Here is a 16,995-nt window from a genome sequence, read left to right as displayed (position 1 = left end):
CTATCCAAATGCCTACTCTATGTCATTGTTAACAACACTGTTTCCCATAACTTCCACCCCACTGCAGGACAGCCCCAAGGTTCCAATCCCTCCCCTCTCCTTTACTTTTTATATGCTGCTGATATGCCCAGTCACCTCCTCCAGTATTGGTCACTCTCTATCCTACACTCCAGAAATCCTAATGATCCCTCCAAATCCATTTCAATCTTTTTACCTGTTGGTGTAACCAACGGTTCCTTAAGATTAATCCCTTCAAAACCTACGCAATTATTATAGGATGCACCACACACACCTACTGTCTCCATGACTTCTACTTCACCATTTATGACCAGCCCATCCTGCTAACTGACACATTAAATACCTTGGAGTAACCTTCAAGCAGAAACTAAGGTGGAAACCACGTCTGATAACCATCCAACAGATAACCCATAATGGGTTAAACCTACTAAAAGGCCAAATGTGAGGACTAAATCTCTCCACTGACCTTCAGACATACAAATCCCTGATATGCCACATCATTTGCTGTGTAATTGCTGCATGAATATCTGCCCCATCTAAGTTCTGTAAGTTCCTCCAGATCGTCGAACACCATGCTTTCTACCTCGCTTTCCACATCCACTTATTTTTCCCCATAAGAATCCTTTGTAAGTTCATGAGATTCCCACCTCCCCTCACTCACAGTGAACACTTCTAAATAATCTGCATCACCTGCAAACTCGACCACGACAACCCTACTGTGCCCCCTCTCCTTTTCAGTCCTGGTGTGCCACCACACTTCTACCTACAAATGCCACAAACTCTCCACTTCCACACTCTACACATCCTCTCCCAAAGAAATTCCAACTGTCTCCCTCTACTGGATCATTAACTCCATCTTACCGTATACCCATCCTAGTAACTCTGAACCCACCCCATCCTGTCCATCCCCAAAGGGCTCCCTTCCCATCCTCTCCCCACACCCCATCTCCTCCTTTTCTCCTTCCCTGTCACCCCCACTCCCTTTTCCTTTCAAGTGTATGGATCTCAATACCAGCTACCACTACTCCTTGTCCCCTACAGCCATCCCTGTCTTGTCACCACCTATTGCCAATTTTCAGTCCTCATCACCACCACTCTCCTATCTCCCTCCATATCCACCTTTCTTTTCATCAACAATTTGTCGTCTGAGGACAGTTTTCCAGTTTTAGTGAAAGTGTATAGTGCACTATTTTTAATGGTCATTGTTTCTTCTGTGGTGTTCAGTGTTTTCCTAGTGAAAATCATGCAGGATGATCGTATTGCTGCCAGCCGACTCATCTGCCCACATGGGGTGAAGGGGGATTAAATAACAATAAAGGGGGAAAACCACGGTTATCAGGGGTTTTTACCCCTGACGATGATGGCAGATGTAGCTGTCGAAAGCTTGAGTACTTTATTCGAACTGACACAGCCTTAAAACTGTGAAGATTTTATTCAGACATGCCCCCATGAAAGACTCCGAGAAAAAAATATATTGTAATTAAGTGAGTACTGAGTTCTTGTTTCAAGTAGTAGTAATTAACTTTTCATGTTATATCATACACCTGAAGCGCTAAATCTACAGTCCTAATTCCTGCAACACGTAAATAATGAAAATTCCTGTAGTGCAAAGCGTAACAAGTGCTTTCATTTTATTTTTAAGCTTTTAATTTCAATGCATGATAAGTGTGCATGTTGCCGTATGATAGTCATATGGGACATGGTATGTGTAGATTATGTTTGGAGTTTCACTTGGGTGACCATAGTAGGGAACTGAGACTCTCCCGTGGAACTGCTGGCCATGCATAAAATACCAGGGAATCGCTGAACAGGCTAAATTAGAACACGTGAAATATGAAGTAGATGTGCTGACGGGGAAAAAGATCTTTAGGAACTGGATAAACGCAACAAGCAAAGGGAAAAAGGGGAACAGTTCTGAAACTTTTCACCTACATTTAAGCTTACAGTTCCGAATAAATTTGACTTGTTACCTGAAGCAAGAGGGGAAAGTTCGCGGCCAGCATTAAGTCACAGTAGGGTGTAGCAGATTTATACCAAAGAGCTTAGTGCAGGGCCGGCACCAAAAGGAAGTAGGGAGGAAAGAGTCTTACTGCTACATAGTACCCATAGCAGGGGTGTAGGACATACAGCATAGGACAAATTAGGAGCAGGGTACTCGATTATGTGCTATATGGTGAAGCTAAGTGCTAGCCTTGCCAGGTGACGAAGGACATACAGAATTTGTGCAAAGATTTTGACAAAGAAGATCAGGTTATTGTAGTACATGGAGTAGGGCAAAGCCTGACTAAGAACAGTAATTACAGTATTAGGGTCACCTGGATGAAATAGCACTAGGAACGATACACATAAATGTGAGTTTTGTGAAGCTCCTACAGCGCTATGACCAACCCTAGATTAACACTGCAGTAAGGTATGTGAACACTGAGTTGAGCAGGTTGCTTCTGACTAAAATGAAATCTCATACAATTGCAGTGCCTGTTTTTCAAGTTGGGAGATATATTAGACGCAGCTTACACCTGCATAGAAGAGGGAAAAATAGGTTGGCTGGGCTTCCTGTAGAAAAGCTACAGTGGGGTCACCGTCACAAAAAGCAATATTCTAGTGGTTACTGGTATCAGAGAGATACCTTTTCAGGTTAGTATCAGGTTTCAGGCACCCTGTTTTGAAAGAACCCAAAGTAACAGGAGAGCCCAACAAAATGCTTAAGAATACACAGAAAAGTAAGGTTAGTTTATTTCGTCAAATGCCAGAAGATTGAGTAATAAGGCAGAAGAGCTTCTCGTCTGTTTGGAAAATTAGAGAGCTCTGAAAAGACAGACATCCTGTTCATATCCAAGCAGGACATAACCACGGGGTTAGGTTAGTTACGTATAAAAGATTACACTCTAACATCTTACTCATGCAGAACTAATATGGGAAAAGGAGTTGTTACACACATTAAGACAGAACACAAGTTCAAAAACATTTAGACAAGTGGATTGTACAGTGATCAGCACATTGAAGTATGTGCTTGCAATAAATACTGAAAAATTGTTCACTTTTAATTACAGCTATATATAGATCCTCACTGGGAAATGTTGAACTGTGTATGAGGAATTTGTATTCCCTGCTATGCTGTCAGACAGCAACAAGCAGTAAAGAGTGTTTAGTGACTTCAGTTAGAGTTTGTACAGGATTCTGACTGGGAAAATGATCTGGCAACCATATTTGGCTCCTCCTATTTGATCTCAGTAATTAACTCTCCAACACGAATAGATAAAAACAATAGGACCGTTATTGAGATTCTTTTTCCTGAATCTCAAAGCAAGAAAATGACTGTTTCCCCAGTAACAAATACAGTAACAATCTCTGATCATGATGCACAGTTAGAATGAATAAGATAGTGCCTAACACTATTGAGAATCCTCACTGAAAATCATCATCGTCAACACATCCAATTTTGGTTTAGGCATTCTTCCCTGTTCCAGTTTCAAACAGAATGTAGCTGATCTTTCCATCTCTTCTTAGAACGCGCAACATTACTTTTCCCTTGAGATGCATATTTATGTGTTAATTTAGGCATTCGTTCTTCTGACATCATTTGAATGTGTTCATGACATTTCCTTCTGTGCTCCTCCATTTTCTATGAGGCTCTAACCAGCTAGAGTTCTCATCTCTGCTGCAACAATCCTCGTCCTTTGCCTGGCTTTTAGAGTCCAAGTCCCTGACCCATACCTTAGAACTGGTACTGCCATCAAATTATAAAACTTTAGTACTGTCTCTTTTCTAACTTTTTTGAGCAAAGTGTGATTTATAGTACCTACAAACTGCTGGAAGTTTTGCAGTTTGTATTCTTGATCATTGTGTGTGATAAATGAAGTCTCACATCCCAGATATTTAAAATATTTATTTGTTCTAGCAGTTTATCAACAGTTATTATTTTTGCTCTTAAGTACTCCTCACCACGGAACGCCATTATCTCAGTTTTACCATTAAATATTTTCATATTATAGTTATTTACTACCTTGTGCAAGGACCAAACTGCTCGCTGTAGTTTATCTTCAAAGTCCGCTAAGATTATTTGATCGTCTGCAAACAGGAGAGTATTTATAACTTCATTATTAAGTTTATAATGGTGCATTACATAATTCTGCCATGTGTTTATGACGATGTCCAAGTACACATTAAATAAAGTGGGTGGTAAAGGACAGCCTTGTCTCACTTCTCGACAGATCTTTCTCGCAAGCAGACTTCCCTTTCGTACTTTGATTTTTTTTGTATATATACATACTTCGAATTACACTTATTAGATGTTCGTATATACCATTCTTTTCTAAAATTTTCCCTAATTTACCTCTGCTAACTTTACCAAAAGCTTTCTCATAGTCAACAACGGCTATGTATGTGGAATTATCAAGTTATCTGTGTTTTTCAATAATTTGGCTGACTGGAAAAACACTGTGTGGGGTCTTGCCCACTCGCTGCTTATAGGGTGCCAAAGGGATGCTGCGTTCTCGGAATGCTATACAACAATTCAAACAAATAACATTAGTACTCGTAGTTTTATTTCTAGAAAGAAAATTGACAAAACTTAACTTTGACTACAGCAAATGTCGCTAGCGAAAGGCTATACACAAAGTCCAAGTAAGCACCTGATACGGATCACGAAAATCTTATAGCGTAGCACTAATGTCCGTTGCCGACTGGGCCGATCTTAGCAGCCGAGGCTAGCAGGAGCGGCGCCTATATTCACTTCTTCCCGGTGTCGCTCATGGCGCGGCGCGGTTCAATTTCGCGCACCATTGGCAAACGTTTCCTCACTGCCTTCTCTGGCCTTGCGTTCCGCATCTTCGTCCCGGCGCTTGTGGTTACGCTGAACACACTATCTAAGCAATATCTTCCCATCCGAAACCCATTCTGTTATTCAGTAAGATATGTTCTGGAAAGTACCTTTAGTCTATTTGTTATTTGTTTTGAGTGTATCTTACATCCGGAGTTCAGAAGAGTAATACCTCAATAACTGTCGCATTTTCTGCGATCCCTTTTTTTTTTTGAATAGTGGCATAAAAACTGCTGTTTACCAGTCCTCTGGTACGTTGCTGTATTTCCAGAAAGTATTTACAGAATTCAATAGTTCTATGAGTAATGATTCCGAAGCATATTTAAATAGTTCTACGTTGAGGTTAACACAACTTTTAGCCCTTCTGTTGATTCTATGATCGACATGCTCATCACTAACTGCAGTTTTCACATTTTCTTCATCACCTATCCCTAGATTTTGAAAATAATACAAATAATTCATTTTCTGAAATAGAATTAATTTGAACCGTATCTCTTTCGTCTTTATTAAGTTTTTCAGCATCCTATAGGCTTTAGTTTGTTTCCCATGTACATCATGTTCCATTTCACTCAGAAAATGTTCCCAGTTTCGTGGTTTTATTTTTCTTGTCTCTATTTGACCACTGCTGTGAGTCACTCGATAGTCTTATTGTTTCTTTGGTTGTATATATTTCAGGTAGGCCTGTTTCTTACATTGTATGATGTCGCTATTTCTTAATTCCGGATTGGGAGTCTCCTTTTGTTTTTAAATTTCATTCTTTGCCCTAAAGCTTCACCAGCAGCTATGTGTATTATTCTTACTACTTCTCTCCACTCTTCATTAATGTGCTGTTTTTCTTGCACATGAAACTTCCTGGCAGATTAAAACTGTGTGCCGGATCGAGACTCGAACTCGGGACCTTTGCATTTCGCGGGCAAGTGCTCTACCAACTGAGCTACCCAAGCACGACTCACGCCCCATCCTCACAGCTTTACTTCTGCCAGGAAGTTTCATATCAGCGCACACGCCGCTGCAGAGTGAGAATCTCATTCTGGTCTTTCTTGCACATGTTTTAGCACTTCATCTAAACTTTTCCTGTGTAACCATATACTGCTTGGATCTTGCAGTAAGTGTATTCTATAGAATTCTTCTCGAAATCGTTTTTTGATTCCGAGTGTGGCCCCATTGTTCCGTTAACGGGAGTTTTACCTATCCTTCTGTTGAAATCTCCAGCAGCTGTCAAATATTCTGCTTTAGGTATTTCATTAATTGTCGTCTGCACACATTCGTTGAAGAAATGGCAAACAAGGATCTTAAAAGTACCACTGACTGGATTTCTGTAAATGGTCTATCTCTCAATTTTAAAGAGGTACAACATATTCAGTTCTGCACATCTAGGGTTGTTATGCCTGAGATAAGTATAACACATGGCGAGGAAATAACAAATGTGGTGGAAACTTCAAAATCCTCAGGTATCCATATTAATGAGAATTTAAACTAAAGAAACACGTTTTGGAACTCCTAAATAGATTTAGTTCAGCCACATTTGCACTAAAAAATCATCGTAGTTCTTGGGGAGAGGAAAATCAGTAAGCTGACACATTTTGCAAATTTACATTCAGAAATATCATATGGAATAATATTCTGGAATAACTCACCTTTAAGAAAGAAAGTCTTCATTGGTCAAAAACATTCTGTAAGAATAATATATAGTGCTTACCCATGATCATCTTGCAGACTTCAGTTTAAGTAGTTAGACAATTTGACTACTGCTTTACAGTATGTTTATTCCCTCATGAAATTTGTTGTGAATAATCCACTGCAGTTCAAGAAGAACATTGATGTACACAATTACATACCAGAAGGAAAAATTACATCCAGTACTCCATATTAGGGTTGTCTTTAACATAGAAATGGGCGCACGATGTTGCATCTAAAATTTTTGATCACTTACCCAGTGGTATGAAATGTATGACAGACAACAAAGTAAAATCTGAAAACAAACTAGAAAAGTTTGTCCTTGACAATTCCTATTCCGTAGAGGAATGTCTGTTATTGTAATGTGTAAAAGGTGGTGTAAGAATTACTAACTCACATCTGCATATTTAACAAAATCAATAAAAAATTTGTAAATGGCCAGCATTTAGGTATTTTTACGAAATAATTTGCAATGTGAAAGTGAAACGATCCGTTCCACATCATTACAATTTACGGTGCAAGTGATTCACAGAACATGAAACTAACTACCCAACTTTATAATAGAATGAAATTAAATGAAGTTAACACAAAACTCAAGTTATTCTTGAGCACATGGGTGAGAAAACTGGGTTTTCCCAATTCTGACGAGTTCCAAATGGAAGTCGAAGGGAAGTCCCGTGGTGGCTACTACCTTCATTTGGTCTCCGAAAAAGTTACAAGTTATAACGTAATTTTAAGACTCTAACGTTCAAACTGACTGCTAGCGTTGTTGTTCTTTAATACACTCCTGGAAATTGAAATACACAGGCAACAGAGCATGCACAATGTCGGCACTAGTACAGTGTATATCCACCTTTCGTAGCAATGCAGGCTGCTATTCTCCCATGGAGACGATCGTAGAGATGCTGGATGTAGTCCTGTGGAACGGCTTGCCATGCCATTTCCACCTGGCGCCTCAGTTGGACCAGCGTTCGTGCTGGACGTGCAGACCGCGTGAGACGACGCTTCATCCAGTCCCAAACATGCTCAATGGGGGACAGATCCGGAGATCTTGCTGGCCAGGGTAGTTGACTTACACCTTCTAGAGCACGTTGGGTGGCACGGGATACATGCGGACGTGCATTGTCCTGTTGGAACAGCAAGTTCCCTTGCCGGTCTAGGAATGGTAGAACGATGGGTTCGATGACGGTTTGGATGTACCGTGCACTATTCAGTGTCCCCTCGACCATCACCAGTGGTGTACGGCCAGTGTAGGATATCGCTCCCCACACCATGATGCCGGGTGTTGGCCCTGTGTGCCTCGGTCGTATGCAGTCCTGATTGTGGCGCTCACCTGCACGGCGCCAAACACGCATACGACCATCATTGGCACCAAGGCAGAAGCGACTCTCATCGCTGAAGACGACACGTCTCCATTCGTCCCTCCATTCACGCCTGTCGCGACACCACTGGAGGCGGGCTGCACGATGTTGGGGCGTGAGCGGAAGACGGCCTAACGGTGTGCGGGACCGTAGCCCAGCTTCATGGAGACGGTTGCGAATGGTCCTCGCCGATACCCCAGGAGCAACAGTGTCCCTAATTTGCTGGGAAGTGGCGGTGCGGTCCCCTACGGCACTGCGTAGGATCCTACGGTCTTGGCGTGCATCCGTGCGTCGCTGCGGTCCGGTCCCAGGTCGACGGGTACGTGCACCTTCCGCCGACCACTGGCGACAACATCCATGTACTGTGGAGACCTCATGCCCACGTGTTGAGCAATTCGGCGGTACGTCCACCCGGCCTCCCGCATGCCCACTATACGCCCTCGCTCAAAGTCCGTCAACGGTTCACGTCCACGCTGTCGCGGCATGCTACCAGTGTTAAAGACTGCGATGGAGCTCCGTATGCCACGGCAAACTGGCTGACACTGACGGCGGCGGTGCACAAATGCTGCGCAGCTAGCGCCATTCGACGGCCAATACCGCGGTTCCTGGTGTGTCCGCTGTGCCGTGCGTGTGATCATTGCTTGTACAGCCCTCTCGCAGTGTCCGGAGCAAGTATGGTCGGTCTGACACACCGGTGTCAATGTGTTCTTTTTTCCATTTCCAGGAGTGTAGATATGTTGTGCCTTTCACGAAAGACATCACACAATTTCTCTGTTGTTCGGATCTATTATTTATGTTTCGCTCCTAAACCGCCATAGAGCAAAGGGGTTGCATCCTTCTGAAACGCTGACTATAACTGGATAGCGATTAATGTAATACTGGGTGTGTTCAGCAGAGAAAAATGTAACAAAACGTTTTTCTATGGTTTGGTCCTGTGAATGAAGATGACATTAGTGTCGGTCTCGATGTCTACAGTTGGTTGAGACAGTTGGGTTTTCATTTTCATAAAATAAACTATTATTGTTATGTATAACTTTTGAAAAAATAATTTTTAGAGCATAATTCTTTAGTTAGAAGTTAACAAATCTTTGGTAAGCGCTTCAGTTCACTTACGCATCTATTTGTAAACTGTACTTACAGTACACCTGTGCAGATCCCATAGGTTTAAAACGCTTTTACTGTAGGACATTATTGCGTCTACCAGACTGCTGGTTATCATTCTACAATTTTTAAGTTTCATGCAACATTTTAAAATATTCTAAAAATTCTAAGCACAACAATTGACAATTGCCATGGCCTAATAATACGAGGGTTAGTCAAATGAAAACCTTGAATTTGTAATTACAAATCAAAATTTCGAACTGTTGTCCTGTAACTTGATAAGCGTGCAACAAACAACGTGCAGAATGGCCTGTAGGTGGCAGCGTAGTGCAGATGCACACATACCGTCGCAGTATCAGTATAAAGATGGCCACCCCACTTGCGACATGCACCAGGGAAGAACAGCGTTCTGGTTCTGTTATTCGGTTTTTGCGTAGTGAAAGTGTGAAACCTATTGAAAGTCATCGACGAATGAAGGTTCAGTACGGTGTTGCATGTTTGTCGCAGCAGCAAGTCTACGAATGGAGTAGGAAGTTCGCAAATTGTGTGACTTCAGTCTAAGATGCTCCTCGTCCAGGTCAGGCACAACGAGTTGTGACTCCACAGACCATTGTAGCAATTGAAGCCATAGTGAAGGATAACCGCCGAGTGACACTGTATGACATTGCAGCATGTTTACAGATTAGTCATGGGTCAGCACACCACATTGTGCATGATGTGCTCCAGTTTCACAAAGTGTCTGCAAGATGGGTGCCACGGCAGCTGACTCCTGAAATGAGAGACCGACGTGTTGATGCTTGTCAAGAACTACTTCGGCGCTTTGAACGAGAAGGTGATGGCTTTCTTGCAAGAATCGTTACTGGGGACGAAACCTGGGTTCACTTCCACCAACCAGAAACGAAGAGATCGAGCAAGGAATGGCGCCATTCCTCATCACCAAAACCAAAGAAGTTTCGAACAGAACTATCAGGAGGGAAGGTTATGCTGACTCTCTTTTGGGACGAAAAAGGCGTCCTTTTGGAGCATTACATGCCTAGAGGGACCACTGTCACCAGTGCATCATACACAGACCTCCTAAAAAATCATCTGCAGCCTGCAATCAAATCAAAGTGACGTTGATTGCTGTGAGCAGGTGTCCTTTTGCAACATGACAATTCAAGGTCCCACACTGCCCGTAAAACAGTTGCAACAATCACAGACCTGCATTTTGAGTGTCTTCCTCATCCACCATACTCACCAGACCTTGCCCCAAGTGATTTCCATATGTTTGGACCACTCAAAGACCCAATGGGAGGAAAGAAGTTCCGTTATTATGAAGAGGTACGCCACGCGGTGCATGAGTGGTTGCGCGGACTACCAAAAGAATTTTTTCTTAAGGAATTCATGCACTTTGTAAACCCTGGAGGACTTGCATTGAGCGTGGCGGAGATTATGTTGAAAAGTGATACAGCTTTGTACCACTTCTGCACAATAAATAATATTTTAAAAAATATTTAAGATTTTCATTTGACTAACCCTCGCAAGTAAGTAAGTACGTCTGTATATATTTTGCGTATAGGTCCTCTAATTCCACGTTGCCCCTTATTTACTGAATGTATTTGGCCCTGTTTTGGATTTGATTAAAACTAGTCTGGTATGGGGGTCTGCAAATCTCAAAACCTTCGAGGTTCGGAGGTCGCTCAGGACCACAGACTTTGGGTGGGCACCCTGCCCGTCCCCTCCCTCCCCCCTGGCTGGCACTGCAAATGCCGAATCGCTTGTTATCAAGGATGCAACAGCGCGCCGCCGCGTACTTACCCTGTTGACCTTGAGGTAGACGCACGGCTGCAGCGCCATGTAGCCATAGCTGGTGGTTGCGCATGGTCCCAACTGCGACACGTTGAAGTAGCATGGCTTCCGCTTCAGGAAGTATTCACCATCCGAACGACGGGGCTCCACGTCGCAGTCGAGGTAGAGGTCAGGGTCGGCCAGCTCGTACGCTGTTGCAGGAGTTGTACGACTGCCCAGCCAACTGACAATGGAACATAGGGCCTTTTGTCTTTGTACCTGTTAACTACGATGTCATCTCACATTTCTATGACTACCTGAGCTTACTCAAAGTATTCACCTTTTATAACACTCGCTGTGGCTGGAGGAGATGAAAGTGACTCAATTACACTACTGACCATTAAAATTGCTACACCACGAAGATGACGTGCTACAGACGCGAAATTTAACCGACAGGAAGAAAATGCTGTGATATGCAAATGATTAGCTTTTCAGAGCATTCACACAGGGTTGGCACCGGTGGCGACACCTACAACGTGCTGACATGAGGAAAGTTTCCAACCGATTTCTCATACACAAACAGCAGTTGACCAGCGTTGCCTGGTGAAATGTCGTTGTGACGCCTCGTGTAAGGAGAAGAAATGCGTTGCACCACGTTTCCGACTTTGGTAAAGGTCGTATGCCTATCGAGATTGCGGTTTATCGTATCGCGACATGGCTGCTCGCGTTGGTCGAGATCCAATGACTGTTAGCAGAGTATGGAATCGGTGGGTTCAGGAGGGTAATACGGAACGCCGTGCTGGATCCCAACGGCCTCGTATTACTAGCAGTCGAGATGACACGCATGTTATCCACATGGCTGTAAGGGATCGTGCAGCCACGTCTCGATCCCTGAGTCAATAGATGGGGACGTTTGAAAGACGGCAACCATCTGCACGAACAGTTCGACGACATATGCAGCAGCATGGACTATCAGCTCGGAGACTATGGCTGCGGTTACCCTTGACGCTGCATCACATGCAGGAGCGCCTGCGATGGTGTACTCAACGACGAATCTGGGTGCACGAATGGCAAAACGTCATTTTTTCGGATGAATCCAGGTTCTGTTTACAGCATCATGATGGTCGCATCCGTGTTTGGCGACATCGCGGTGAACGCACATTGGAAGCGTGTATTCGTCATCGCCATACTGGCGTATCACCCGACGTGATGGTATGGGGTGCCATTGGTTATACGTCTCGGTCACCTCTTGTTCGCATTGACGGCACTTTGAACAGTGGACGTTACGTTTCAGATATGTTACGACCCGTGGCTCTACCCTTCATTCGATCCCTGCGAAACCCTACATTTCAACAGGATAATGCACGACTGCATGTTGCAGGTCCTGTACGAGCCTTTCTGGATACAGAAAATGTTCTACTGCTCCCCTGGCCAGCACATTCTCCAGACCTCTCATCAACTGAAAACGTCTGGTCAATCGTGGCCGAGCAACTGGCTCGTCACAATACTCCAATCACTACTCTTGATGAACTGTGGTATCGTGTTGAAGCTGTATGGGCAGCTGTACCTGTACACGCCATCCAAGCTCTGTTTGACTCAATGCTCAGGCGTATCAAGGCCGTTATTACGGCCAGAGGTGGTTGTTGTGGGTACTGATTTCTCAGGATCTATGCACCCAAATTGCGTGAAAATGTAATCACATGTCAGTTCTAGTATAATATATTTGTCCAATGAATACCCGTTTATCATCTGCATTTCTTCTTGGTGAAATGCATCGACGGTAGGAGCCGAAGTGTTCTATCTGTGTATCAATTTATTTCTGACTCTCGGCCAGAAGAAATTGCTTACAACGAACTCATTCACAGGCCTGACGAATATTACGAGGCTCAGATCCATGTAGCTGCAGCGAGATTTAAGGTATTTCGTCTCAAGAAGAAGCCTGAACGGTCACTAAAACAGTGGATTGCTGAACTTCAAGAGCTAACAAGACATTGTAGGTTCAAGTCTTCTTGTGGCCCAAGCTATACTAATGTTATGTCATGTCACAAAATCGCACAAATTGTGCCATGAGCTCGCATTCGTGATGCTATTCTAAAACTACTAGACTCGCATACTGAAAACATTTTCGTCTATTGTACAGTCTCAAATTACTGTGGACACAACTGAAGTTGATACTGAGTCTCCATCTATTTCTCTTGTTCTTGGTATACAAGGCACTCAGTCTAAAGTGAATATAAAAGTGAACTAAAACAGGGCTCAGATTAACAATAAATGTAACGGTAATTCTTTTCAGTCCCGAAATGCACGTGGTGCTTGTCCCCAGATTTTTTCTGGGCGTGACAGACACTCTTGTCCTCGCTGTAATTCAAAGTGCTTACAAGGCAGCCAGGGCAGGCGGAAGTCTAACGAGAGGCTACAGTGTAGTTCTCAGCAACTACATGTTGTCATGTCAAGGGAAGTACGGCCGCCGCCTGCCCAAGCAGGCTGTTACGCTTCGTGGAAGACTTCTGCTGTAATCCACAGAGAAAGAGACAAATTTTTGTCCAGTTACGGGTTGTTCAAAAGACAATAAAGTTTCAATACAAACAGATGCATCTGTTTCCCTCATCAGTACAAATACCTATGAAGTGACGGATAGCCCACAGCTATGGAGGCCTACTTCTGTTTTACCTGTTTATGAAAGACACGAAATACCAGTCCTTGGTGTGTGCAGTTTGCCAGCAACATATCGGGACATTACAAAAAGTGCTTCCTTCCATTTACTATGTTCTAAAAACCGTACAAAAAGTTTTGGTTTGGACTCTATTAATTTGTTCAACATGTGCATGCAAGACAATGTGTTACGAATCTGCGTTTTAATGCCTCTTACGCAACAAGCAGTGAACTTTTTGAATCAGAATTAGGAAGGGCTAATAATTTTGAGACGCACATTACTGTTGAAGACAATAAGCAACCACGACTGTTTTGTGCAGGTCCTGTTCTCCATGCAATACCTGAGCAGGTTGTTCAGGAGCTGCAAAAGTAGAAAGTCAATGGGGTGATACAATCCGTTTCTGCAAGTCAGTGGGCATTACTCACGATAATTCTCAAAAAGCCCTCGGGAAGTTTATGTCTGTGTATTGATTTCAAAGTCATGGTAAACCTGTAAACTCTACCACTACTGTAGGAATTGATGGACAAATTGGGACACGGCTGATTCCTTTGCAAGACTGATTTAGGTGAGACAAGTAGCACAGGGTTGCCGTTACGAGCATAATTTTGATATCAGTAATATGCGAATTAATTAAATTAGCCAATTAATCACCCCCGCCCCCGACCACTCCCGCCCACCCCCGCTCCCGACCACGCCCACCCCCACCCCCAGATGATGTCAGGTGTTTTCTCAGCTGCACGTGTGTCCGAGCCCAATCCTCCCCCTCCCCCTCACGCAACCCCTCATCCCTCCCGCCACCTACCCTTTTGGCAGGAATTTAAAATTTAGGTGGGAATTCCGAATTTTGGCGGGAATTTCTTTGTCCCAGTGCTGTGCTGACATCCCACCCCACCCCCTCCCCCACCCGAGAATTGGCGGGAAATTAAAACTGACGGAATTCTTTCCGGAACTCAAGCCCTGGTTCTCATGGACAGAAAGCCCAAGTGTACCCCCCTAATACAATTAAACCACCAGAGGCGCTTGGAATCGTTGGGAAATTGAAAATGGCGTAGCCCTTACCGAACTCGAACGCTGGTTCTTCCGGATGGAAAGCCCAAGTGTACTCCCCTAACACAATTATACCACCAGAGGCGCTTGATATTCGTGGAAAATTGAAAATGGTGTAGCCCTTATCGGGAGTCGAACCCTGGTGCTTCTCGATGGAAAGCCCAAGTATATCCCCCTAACACAATTATATCACCAGAGGCACTTGGAATTGACGGGAAAATAAAAATGGCAGTGCCCTTTCCGGGACTCAAACACTGATTCTACTGGATGGAAATCCCAAGTGCACCCCCTAACACATGGAAACTGTCCAGATGCGGGAGAGGAAGATTAGGTTAGTGTACTTTATTTATTTTGGCCGGGAAAACTGAAGCAAAGACCGATATTTATTACATAATTAATCGCATAAAAGTCAAAAACTGACGATACCATACAACTAGTGTTATCCCGCTGGGAAAAAAGTTCGCAATACCACTCGAAACTAGCGACAGAAACGCTCAAACTCTACCCTACACCTACAAGCTGGCGGGAAATAGGCAAGGGTGTAAGGTACCATCTTTATTCAAAAAATGGTTCAAATGGCTCTGAGCACTATGGGACTTAACATCTGTGGTCATCAGTCCCCTAGAACTTAGAACTACTTAAACCTAACCAACCCAAGGACATCACACACATCCACGCCCGAGGCAGGATTCGAACCTGCGACCGTAGTAGTCGCGCGGTTCCGGACTGAGCACCTGAACATCTTTATTCTGTTTGGTAGGAAATACGTCCAACTGATGAGATGCTGGTGTTGGACAGAGGAGTTTAAAAAGTGTATTACTGTAAGCATACAGTATCTGTCAGTGTTTGACGTCAGAGTTCGCTACAGACGCCAGCTCAGAAACCATCCTGTAGCCCAGGTAATTGAAGCCAATACACACTACCACAACCGACTTCGAAATTCTCGTCAAAAAACCATCACTCGTAATGAACGGGTCATAATGCAGCACATGTACTGGGAAAAAATGGTCGTTCTAAAAAACTGCAGAGTACAGAGGGGGTGGTAGCTGAACGTGCATTCTTCTCTATGTACAATCACAAACTGCCTCCTCACTTCCCCTCACGCCTCCTCCTCCCCCTCCGCCCACCCCCCTCTACGATGTTCCGCTAAGCGTCTCGCACCCCCACTACCACCCTCTAAGGCCGCTGCCCGCACTTTGCTTTCCATCCTCAAGTGACCGCACCGAGCGAGGTGGCGCAGTGGTTAGCACACAGGACCTGCATTCGGGAGGACGACGGTTCAATCCCGTCTCCGGCCATCCTGATTTAGGTTTTCCGTGATTTCCCTAAATCGCTTCAGGCAAATGCCGGGATGGTTCCTGTGAAAGGGCACGGCCGATTTCCTTCCCCATCCTTTCCTCACCCGAGCTTGCGCTCCGTCTCTAATGACCTCGTTGTCGACGGGACGTTGAACACTGATCTCCTCCTCCTCAAGTGACCGCCTTAAGCGACGGTCCTACGCCTGAACAATAGCATGTATAGTCAACTAAACAATAGGAGATAATAGGACGGCCGCCTCAAGTGCAGCTTGTTCGTCTAAAATACAGCTACATAGCCCCCACACGCTGCTCCCGGACAGAGAGCGACTGGGTCTGGTGACAACCACAGCAGACACGCCCCCTCCCCCTCGCCCATAGCAGCCCGCCGTTCGACGATGAAGAACAATTGTATTTCATGTCATCGCATCTATAATCAAGCATCTATTTAAAAAAAGCAAAACACATTTGCGACCATAACAAATGTCCTCTTCCCACGAAAATAGGTAAAGTCCATTTTCTTTTAGTTTGTTGATCAATATCGGTTTAGTTTTTACGTTCGACTGCAGTCGCATCTCATTATTTTGTGACGTCCAGCTATGTGTACCACCACCGATCTCAAATGATCAGCAGAGTCATGACCACCGTGCGTGAAATCTGGAAAAAAAAACTTGGACTATTTCAATGCGAGAACTACCGATCACCACAGAATGTCCTCGTTATGTAAAACTGTCATCGGAGTACAGAAAAAGCGAGAATTTAAATCCCAAAGAAAAAAAATCTACAAGATATGTCCACAAAGTAAGTTTCGTTTAGTTATATAAAACAAACGTGTACAGATACGGAAAAAATATTTATTGTACAAAAATCTATAACAGTTAAACTACTTTTCTATATAGCTTCCAAAATTTTGTAAGCACTTGTCATAGCATGGTACAAGTTTTTGCATGCATTCTTCATAGAAGAAAAATAGTGCATTTGCGATAGGTGTTGGCAGCTATACTACATGTACAAGGAATTTTGGAACACGAAACGAGCGTGAAACCGGGGATACATTCTTTTATTTTTCGTCGAGGCAACATTCTACTGCATGTCTATTGAGGTAATAGTAACACGCGCGGGTTGACTTCTGTCTTTGTTGCTTTCCTGGAAAAAAGAGAATCATCTGCCTATAAACTTACTTGCATATGCGTTGAAGGATGACAGAGAGTGGATGGAGTGATAGGGTGAGATGGAGTTGTAACGAGGTAGAATTTA

This window comes from Schistocerca cancellata, chromosome 2 (assembly GCF_023864275.1).
Source record: "Schistocerca cancellata isolate TAMUIC-IGC-003103 chromosome 2, iqSchCanc2.1, whole genome shotgun sequence".
Classification (NCBI taxonomy): Eukaryota; Metazoa; Arthropoda; class Insecta; order Orthoptera; family Acrididae; genus Schistocerca; species Schistocerca cancellata.
The sequence above is the reverse complement of the archived record's forward strand: the minus strand, read 5'-3'. Positions refer to the sequence as shown.